The sequence below is a fragment of the Mus caroli genome, chromosome X, assembly GCF_900094665.2.
Source record: "Mus caroli chromosome X, CAROLI_EIJ_v1.1, whole genome shotgun sequence".
In the NCBI taxonomy this organism is placed as follows: domain Eukaryota; kingdom Metazoa; phylum Chordata; class Mammalia; order Rodentia; family Muridae; genus Mus; species Mus caroli.
In genome coordinates this window covers 99,278,019-99,288,904 of record NC_034589.1, presented here as the reverse complement: position 1 = coordinate 99,288,904, position 10,886 = coordinate 99,278,019, and positions in this window count along the sequence as shown.

The following is a 10,886-nucleotide window of genomic DNA, read 5'->3' as shown; positions in this document are numbered from 1 at the left end:
TTTTTGTTATTCCAGATGAATTTGCAGATTGCCCTTTCTAATTCGTTGAAGAATTGAGTTGGAATTTTGATGGGGATTGCATTGAATCTGTAAATTGCTTTTGGCAAGATAGCCATTTTTACTATATTGATCCTGCCAATCCATGAGCATAGGAGATCTTTCCATCTTCTGAGATCTTCTTTAGTTTCTTTCTTCAGAGACTTGAAGTTCTTATCATACATATGAACTAACCAGTACCCCCTGCCCCGGAGCTCCTGTCTCTAGCTGCATATGAATCAGAAGATGGCTAGTCAGCCATCAGTGGAAAGAGAAGCCCATTGGTCGTGCAAACTTTATATGCCTCAGTACAGGGGAACGCCAGGGCCAAGAAGTGAGAGTGGGTGGGTGGGGGAGTGGGTGGGGGAGCGTGTGGGGGACTTTTGGGATAGCATTGGAAATGTAAATTAAATAAATACCCAATAAAAAATGAAAAAAAAAGTACGAAGAATGAATACAAATAGGAAAGAAGAAGTAAATATGTGCTTATTCTCAGGTGATGTGATTCTATACATAGCATACCCTAAAGGTTCTACCAGAAATTCTTGGAGTTAATAAACACTCAGTAAAGTGGCAGAATACAAAAGTAATACAACTCAGTAGCCTTTCTATATGTCAATGACAAACACACCAAGAAGCAAATCATGGAAACAATCCTATTTATAATACCCTAAAAATATTTTGGAATAAACCTAACCAAGGAATTGAAAGACCTCTAGAGTGAACACATTAAAATCTTGAAAAACATAATTAAGGAAGACAGTAGAGAATGGACAGAACCTTTGTGTCCATGTATTAGAAAGCTAATGTTGTAAATTTGGCTATTCTACACAAAGCAATCTACAAACTCAGTGCAGTTCTCATCAAAATTGGGAACATGGTACTGAGAAAGAAGCAGATATGCAAATTAGTGAAGGGGACCAAAGGATGACAAGATGGCTCAGGTGGTAAACATACCCGCTCCACAAGCCTGGTTACTTGAGCTCAGTGCCCTGATTGGGAAGTCATAGTTCCTAGTGGAGAAGCTACTACTACTGTTGTTCTGCAGATTGAACATAATGTACCCAGCCAACTTGCTTTCTAAATAATTAGATTTATGCCCAAAGATTAATGTGGCTGTCTACTTTGGTTAGAGAATCTTCCTTTTATTGCAGCGAGTAACAGCAACTGTTATATATAACTGACATATAACTGGTCCAAGTAATGAGAATGAATAACTGTTGAATGCTCAGCCAAAAGTGAGACATCTCTGTCACCCCCTCCAAGGCTCATGGAACATCACAGATGTGAAGTTGGTAAAAACATAAGAGCTGGAGGAATGAGTGGAGTGTTTTGGAACACTGTCTTCTGGGCTCAACACAGCCATTGCACTCTTGAAATCACAGCACCTGTGATTATTAGGCTAGGACTTGCACCTGATCAATCTGGCCCATCAATATTCCACCATGAAGGGAGGAGATGAAACCCCATCTCTTTCTTAAGACTTCCCTCTCTAAAGGTTGACACCTATGCACCTATAGACAAGTCTAATGAAAGTGATGGGATCATGCCAAAAAACAGGTTAAAAGGGAGGAAGTGGGAAAGAAGGAGGGGATTGGTGCAAGTGAGGAGACAGAGTGTAATAAGGGTGGTGAACATGATAAGATGCATTTATACATATATGCAAATATATTGGAATTCTAGATAACAAAAATTAATATGGATTTTTATAGTTAAGGTTTGTGGAAAGGTTCATTTTTTTAAATGACACAAAGTCAAAAATATAATAGCAACTACTGATATTTGACCAAATAAAATCATAAAACAGCATAAAGTATAATAATAATATAAGAGAGAATAAACAAGATTAAGGTATTTCTAATACTAGAGACTATAACAGTCACAACATAATGGAAGGTAACTCTTGCTAACTTAACAAAACTTGGTGAGAGTAGTTGTATTAGTCAGGTTACATGAAGGTATACTAAGATGTAAAGAACTTTCATAGTTTACCTCTAATATTTATTTCTTGTTCAGGACACACATTTCTGTCAGGTGAGCTGTGGCTCCATTGTCTTCTTCACTCGACAATCCAAGCTGAAAAAGGATCTGATATAAGACATTAGTGATCTCGTGGCAGAGGAAAGTTGAATAACCAAACATTAAGCATTTCTCCTAAGTAGGCTACATCACTTGCACATGCCTCTTATTGTCCGTTGTAATTACAGAGCCAAACCTGATGTCCATGGGATAGGAGTATAAGCCTATTCTAGGTAGGGGGGGACCCACAGGGAAAAATAACAAGCATTTTGTATAATAACCTATATATGGAAGATAAAGGTCTGTAATCCCCAGCAGTCTTCCACCTTGAATGGCACAGCATATAATAAGACTCTATTTATTGGTATAAAACTCCCCAGTAACCATTGATCTTGGTGTTGGAACACAAGTTAGAGAAAGTTAGTAGTGGTAGGATCTTCATGGTCCCCCACCATCAGGCCCATGCCAACAGGTAGACTCTGAGCCCTGGTATCAGGTAAGACAATAACCCCAGTGAGCTGTGCTTCTGTTTCAAGTCACTTCACTTGTGGCAGGAAGCAACAGTCTTAGACTACAATTTTACTGCAGCAGTAGACAGTGCAAATCAACATGGTTCTTGGTGTTACCTAGTACCGTGCAGGTCTCAGCAGGTGATGGGCTCAGGGTGTGATTGTAGTGTTTATAATCATAGGAGACTGCAGGTGATCCCTCCAAGATCAGCTGTGAGAACTTAGCATAATCACAAAGCTTGAAACACCCTGTGATGGTGAATGACACAGTTCGGCCTACCTAGATAGCAGGAAATTGGTTATTAGGGTGTATTATCTCTAAAGTGCTCCTGGAGTTTATGCTCAATAGCCCATCAATGGTGACTTTATGGAAAAACCTAAGCTTGGGTTGCCCTCTAGTGCCAGAACAGTAAGAACACACCACAACAGACAGACAGGAAAGCTGAACTTGTGGCATAATCAAATGCTGAAATTGAAGAAATTAGTAGGAAACTAAGCAAAGTGTTAGAATTTAAGAAACGACAAGCACATACACAAAGCCAGGTTGTAATACTTAACCCTTCGGTGTGCAGATGACACTGAATACCAACAAGTATCAAGGATCTTCAGGAAGTCAGGTATAAAAGCATACATTTGTGTTCTTGATACTCAGGAAGCTGAGGCAGGTGGATTGTAAGTTCTGACCAGACTGGACTACAAAACATAGCAGTGACCCTGTGTCAGAAGAAAAGGAGAAGGAAGGGGAAGCAGAAAACTTTCAGGGAGCAAGTTTTTCACTTGTCAAAATAAGGCATGAGGTACTCAGAAACTGGCAAGACAGGAAGCAGAAAGATTGAATTCTAGGAATTTAAAAGGAACCCAATGAGTGTCAAGAAAACATGAAAATGATTCAGTACTTTCACAGAAAAACTTAAGACAAAGATGTAAATAATTATTACAGAGTTCCTTGATCTGAAAAATTAATCTAGTAGCATTTAGAATCCTATCAGAGGTCTCAGTAGCCAAATACATTAAAAACAGAATGTAGAATTAGTGAGTTTTGATGACAAGCTATGTGAAAATACACAATAGAAGAGAGTGGAGATGAATTTTTACAAGCTTGTGAAAACTTTAAAACAGTATTTAGAATAACAAGTACCCAGGTGTAATAAATAGTTTTGAGTCCCCGCTTAATGAAATGAAGACTGAATTAGGAGACCTGTCTCTGGGTGCATATGTGAGAGCACTTCCAGATAGAACTGAAAACTCCTCCTCAAGGTGGACAGCCCCACAGAGAGCCAGGCTATAAAGAAGACTGAAGGAGAAAGTAGTTTTGTTGCTGATGAGTGTATCTATTCTTCTTCTGCCTCCTCTTGCTCCTCCTCCCTCCTCCTCCCTCCTCCCTCCTCAATCCTTCTTCCTCCTCCTCCCTCCTCCTCCCTCTCTCCTTTCCTCTTCCCCTGCCAATGTTTCTGCTGCCACCCTGCAATGACAGCAGCTTCTTTAACCTTCCGGCGTAGACTGCAGACCAGAAGTTCACCAAGAATCATCAAGGCCTTCAGCAGCATATTGAAATTGCTATAATATCCTGCTTCTTGGACTAAGCCACTGTTGAGTTCTCAGTTTCTTTAACATTCAGACAGCCATTGTTAGACTACTCACCTCCTGATATGAAATGTATTCCAGTATACACACACACACACACACACACACACACACACGAACATTCTATCTGTTCCACTCGAGAACTTTATCTAGTGTATCAAAAGGTTAAAGAGATAATAATAATAATAATAATACATCCCTAAGCCTAGAGAAGGATGCAAATATTTGGGTACAAACGATTACCAGTGAAATTTAATGTAACTGACTATATCCCTCAACATAGTGAAATTATGCTCTCAGAGGTAAAAGATGATGCCAACATGAATAGAGGAAAATTTACAAGGTCCATCCCACAATGAAGAGCTACAGCCAGACAATGGTTGCCCAAAGAAAAATTAAGTTTCAAGGGTGAGGTTCCTCCTAAATGCTTATCCAATCCCAAGTGGTCAGCCCTAAACACACACATATGGTCAACTCTAAATGGAATCAGTAAGTTGTGTATGTACATATCTATGCATATATGTACATGTCTATGCATGTATGTGCATGTGTGTGAAACAATAGTTAAAGAAGGTGTTATGAATATGAAAGGTACTGAGTAGCACAGGATGAAAAAGGGAAAGATGGGTGTAGAAAATGATATAAATATAATACTAGAAAACAAAAAATATAAATTTAAAAAACAATGACTCCTAGTAATAGGGGATACAGAATCTCAACTGGCCATCCCTTTTAGCCAGGAGAGGCTTCATGTGGTGAGACTTGGTTGCATTCAGTTGAGTTGCTGGCCAAGGGATTCCCATTGAATTCCCCAAACAACCCAGCCTGTTGCTCAGACAAAAAAAAAAAAAAAAAAAAAAAAGTTTGCTCTCCAAAAACTCACATCATGGTCCCATTGCCAAAGACAACACTCAGCCAACTCATTTGTTCCCCATTCTAAGAAGGAGCGAAGTATCCACACTTTGGAGAAGTTGAGCTGGTGCCTACAGGGAGACCTCACCCCTATATTCTAGTCTCTGGTGCAGGAAGATACTGCAACATGGACAACAACACAGCCACAAAAGTTTTAGCCTAGGACAAATCTATCCTGTCTCCAAACTATTCTAGGGTAATGGTGGCACAGAACTTGTGGGAGTAGTCAACCAAAACCTGATTTGACTTAAGGCCCACTCCATGAGAAGGGACCCATACCTGACATGGCTTAGGTAACCATGAACCAGAGACTAGATAGCTTAGAAACTAAACACTGCTGGCTTTTTTAAAAATCAATAAAATAACTCCTAATGATATTCTGCTAAATATGAGTATCTATCCAGTCATTATCAGAGAGGCTTTCTCTGGTAGCAGATGGGAGTGGATGCAGAGACCCATAGTCAGACAATATGCAGACAGTGAGTCTGAAAGTGAGGTCTCCATCAAATCCTTCCTCTCAGAGCTCAGGTAATCTTGTGGAAGAGGAAATGGAAACAGTGTAAGAACCAGAGGGGATGGAGGACACTAAAAACCCAGGCCTTCTGAATCAACTAAGCAAAGCACATATGAGCTCACAGAGACCAAAGTGCAAGCACACATAGGTCTGCAAAGGTCCTCTGCTTATATATTAGTTTTTAGCTTAGTATTTTTATGGGACCCATGACTGTGAAAACAAGTGGGTCTCTGACTCTTCTTATTTTCCCCATTACTATTGACATTTTTATTTAAGCTCTTGAGAATGATATAATTCATTTATTTATGATTACTCACTTTACATCCTGCTCACTGACCCCCGAGTTACCTCCTTCCAACAATCCTTCCCCTATTCCTCTCCCCTTCTCCTCTGAGAAGGTAGGGGCCTCTGGGTATCCCCACACTCTAGAACTTTGAATCTCTGTGAGGCTAGGTGCTTCCTCTCCCACTGAGCACAGACAAGGCAGCCCAATTAGTATAACATATCCTACAGACGGGCAACAACTTTTGGGATAGCCCCTGCTCTAGTTGTTCAGGACCTACATGAAGACCAAGATGTCTACTACATATATGCAGGGATGCCTAGGTCCAGCCTGTATATATGTTCTTTGGTTGGTGATTCAGTCTCTGAGAGCCCCAAGGGTCCAGGTTAGTTAACTATGTTGGTCTTCCTGTAGAGTTCCTATCCCCTTTGGGGCCCAGTCCTTCCCCCTACTCTTTCATAAGAGTCCCCAAGCTCCATCCACTGTTTGGCTGGGTGTGTCTGTATCTGTCTGAGTAAGCTTCTGGGTAGAGCCTCTCAGAGGGCAGCCATGCCTGTCTGCAAGCATAACAGAGTATCATTAATAGTGTCAGGGATTGGTGCTTGTTCAAGGCATGGGTCTCATGTTGAGCCAGTTATTGGTTGGCCATTCTCTCAGTCTCTGCTCCATCTCCAATCCCTGTATTTCTTGTAGACAGGATAAGTTTGGGGTTGAAAGTTTTGTGGGTGGGTTGTTGTCCCTATTGTTTTGTCGGAGTTCCTGCCTGGCTATAGGAGACAACCTCTTCAGGCTCCATATCCCCAGTGCTGGGTATATACCTAAAAGATGCTCCACCATCCCACAAAGATACTTGCTCAACTATGTTCATAGCAGCTTTATTTATAAAAGCTCAATATTGGAAACAACCTAGATGTCCTTCAACTGAAGAATGAATAAAGAAATTCATCTACACAATGGAATACTATTCAGTTATGGAAAACAAAGACATCATGAATTTTACAGGCAAATGGATTTTGAGAATTTCATCCTGAGTGAGGTAACCCAGATCCAAAAGAACATGCATGGTATGTGTTCACGTATAAGTGGGTATTAGCCATAAAATACAGGATTCCTATGCTACATCCACAAACCCAAAGAGGTTGGACAAGAAGAGGGCACAAGCAAGGATGCTTGAGTCTCACATGGAAGGAAGAATGGAATGGTCTTGGAAGGCAGATGGAGGGAGGGAGGGAACTAGGTGGGAGAGGAGATTAGTAAAGTAGTGGGAGAATTCAGTGTCAGGTGTAGGGAGGGGCAGGGAGATTCCCAAAAGACCATGAGAAGGAATGGCAATCTGCAACTGATGGGGGTTAAGGAAAGGAGGCAAGGGGCATCTCCAGGAAGAGATGGAGACCCGGGAGAGTTGAGGTGCCCAAGAATCAGTGGCGTCTCTGACACTTATGGCTGCACTTGGGACTCTTTTTCTCATGTTGGATTGCCATGCCCAACTTTGGTATAATAGTTTTTGCTCCATCTGAGTATTTTTATTTTGTCATATTTGGTTGTTATATCATAGAAGTCTGATCTTTTCTTTTTATTTTTTATTCCCTTTACATCCTGATCATAGCCCCCTCCCTCCTCTCCTCCAAGCCCCACCCTTAAAAATTCCACTCCCCATGTCCCCTCTCTTTCTCCTCAGACACAGCATGTGCTGACCTTTGAGGTTTTCAGCCATTCTGATGGGTATTAGGTGAAATATCAGAGACATTTTGATTGGTATTTCCCTGATGACTAAAGATGTTGAACATTTCTTTAAGTGTTTCTTGAACTTTTGAGATTCCTGTTTAACTCTGTACCCCATTTTTAATTGGGTTATTTAGTTTGTTGGTGTGTAACTTTTAGAGTTCTTTATATATTTTGGATATTATTCCTCTGTCAGATGTAGGGATGGTGAAGATCTTTTCCCAATCTGTAAACTGCCTTTTTGTCTAATTGATAGTGTTCTTTGCCTTACAGAAGCTTTTAGTTTCATGAGGTCCCATTTGTCAATTGTTGTTCTTAGAGCCTGAGAGTCATTGGTGTTCTGTTCAGAAAGTTGTCATTTGTGCCAATGTACTCAAGGCTATTCCACACTTTCTTCTCTGTTATATTGGTATGTAAGTATGTATAGTTTTATGTTGAGGTGGTGGTGATGGCATGTGTGTATGTCTGTACCCTTTATCTTGTTTTCATTGGTGTGGAATTATTCATTTCCTGTGTTTTCTTGTGTGTAGTTAATCTCCCTGGGTTGGGGTTTTCCATCTAATATTTTCTGTATTGCTGAATTTGTGGATAGATAGTTTAAATTAGGTTTTGTCTTGGAATATGTTGTTTTCTCCATCTATGCTGACTGAGAGTATTGCTGGGTACAGTAGTCTAGTTTGGTATTCATGCTTTCTTAGAGACTGTAAGATATCTGTCCAGGCCCTTTTAGCTTTTAGAGTCTCTTTTAAGAAGTTGGGTATTTCTGATAGGTCTGCCTTTGTATGTTACTTGGCCTTTTTCCCTTGTGGCTTTTATTATTCTTTCTTCTGTAGATTTTTTTGTTTTAATTAATATGTGGCAGAAGGATTTTCTTTTCTGGTCCAATATAATTGGTGTTCTGTAAGCCTTTAGTATGTTTATAGGTATCTCTTTCTTTAGGTTGGGGAAATTTTCTTTTATGATTTTGTTGAAAATATTTTCTGGTCCTTGGAGCTGGGAAACTATTCACCTACTTTTATTCCTATTATTTTTAGGTTATGTGTTTTCATATCCCAGATTTCCTGGATGTTTTGTGTCAGGAATATTTTAGATTTAACATTTAATTTGATTGGTGTATCAACTTCTTCTATTGTATTTTCTATGCCTGAGATTCTGTCTTCCATCTCATGTATTCTGTTGGTGATGCTTGCGTCTCGTGTTCCTGTCTTTTCCCTAGGTTTTCCATGTCTAGGATTCCCTCAGTTTGAGTTTTCTTTATCACTTGTATTTCCATTCTCAGGTCCTAAACAGTTCTATTCATTTCCTTCATCTGTTTAATTGTATTTCCTGCATTGCTTTAATGTTTCCTCATTAAAGGCCGATACCTATTTAATTGTGTTTTCTTGTATTACTTTGAGGTATTTATTTATTTCCTCTTTAAAGGCATCTGTCATCTGTATATGATCAGGTTTAAGGTCACTTCCTTTGTTCTTCAGTTTTGTTAGGATATCCAGGGCTTGCTGTAGTGGAATAGCTTTGCTATGAAGGTGTCATGTTGCCCTGGCTCTTGTTTGTATTCTTACCTGGACCTTTAGCCTTCTGGTTGTCCCTGGATGTTTCTGGTGTAGCAAGTATCAGGAAGGTCGGCCTAATCTGGATGTTCCACATGCAACAGGCCTCCTGTGGGCAGCCCTGTACTGGTTGTTCTTGGTGTAGCAAACCTGGAAAATAGAGCTCTTCATCACTCCAGAAGATGGGCAAAGTAATAGGAAGAAGTGATCTGACCTGGTTGTTCCTTGTTCACTGGATATCTTTTGTTTGGCAGGCCTGCTGGAGGTCAGCAGAGCAGTGGTCAGACAATGGATCTTCATGGAGAGCCTGAAGCTGGTTCTGGGTAACTGCAGGAGACATGTGGGTGAATAGGAAGTAAGGAATCTGACTTGGTTATTCTTGTTAGGTGGGCCTAATGGAGGACAGCAGAGCTATTGTCAGACAATGGCGATCTGAGGAAAGCCAGCAGCTGGCTCAGGGTGGCTGGGCACACTCCCGGAGATGGGTATGGGATTGGGGGGTAAGGGATCTGACCTGTTTTTTCCTTGTTTAGTGGACCTGGGTGTCCTTTTTTCCAGTAGGACTGGTGAAGGTCAGCAGAGTAGTGGGCAGAATAATGCTCCAGGAAGAGCCAGCAGTTGGCTCAGGGCAGCCGGGCATGCCCCAAGGGGACAGGCAGGGGAATGAGGAGTGAAAGATCTGACCTGGTTGTTCCATGTTCAGCAGGTGTAATTGAGGCCAGGAGAGCGGTGGCCAGACTGCTTGTTCTTTTCTAATGAGAGAGAGAAAGGAAATGGATCCAGAGGGGAGGGAAGGGGAGAAGGAACTGGGAAGAGTAAAGGGAGGGGAACCTAGAATCAGGATGCATTGTATGAGAAAAGAATCTATTTTCAATAAAAATTTAAAAATTGAAAAGAAGGAAAAATAATAATAACAAAAGGGAGATAAATACTCAAAGCCACAAGAGAAAAGAAACAACACATAATGATTTTCAATACCATATTTCTCAACAGACATTCCACAGGGCAGTAGAAAGTGGCATAAGGTTTCCACAGTACCAAGGGGGAAACAAAACAAAACAACAACAACGCAGTCAACTGAGAATATTACACCCAGTGAAGCCATTTTTTTTAAAGAAATGAAGATATGACAAACACTTTTCCAGACAAAATAAAGCTCAGAGAACATATATCCCCATGCCTGTTCTACAAGAAATGCTAAAGGAAGTTCTTCAAACTGAAACCATACCTGGTGTGGTGATACCTATAATGTCAGAGGATCAAGAGTTCAAGATCAGCCTTTTCCACAAAGCAAGTTGAAAGGTCATCCTGGATATATGCCCAGGAGAGGTATTGCTGGATCCTCCGGTAGTACTATTAACAATTATTGATTGTATCCTCTTTAGAATCGACTTTCTTTCTTTCTTTCTTTCTTTCTTTCTTTCTTTCTTTCTTTCTTTCTTTCTTTCTTTCTTCTTTTGGTATTTTTGAGACAGGGTTTCTCTGTGTAGCCCTGGCTATCCTGGAACTCACTTTGTAGACCAGGCTGGTCTACTCAGAAATCCACCTGCCTCTGCCTCCCAAGTGCTGGGATTAAATGTCCCAACCGGTAAGAAGGACACATGCTCCACTATGTTCATAGCAGCCTTATTTATAATAGCCAGAAGCTGGAAAGAACCCGGATGCCCCTCAACAGAGGAATGGATACAGAAAATGTGGTACATTTACACAATGGAGTACTACTCAGCTATTAAAAAGAACGAATTTATGAAATTCCT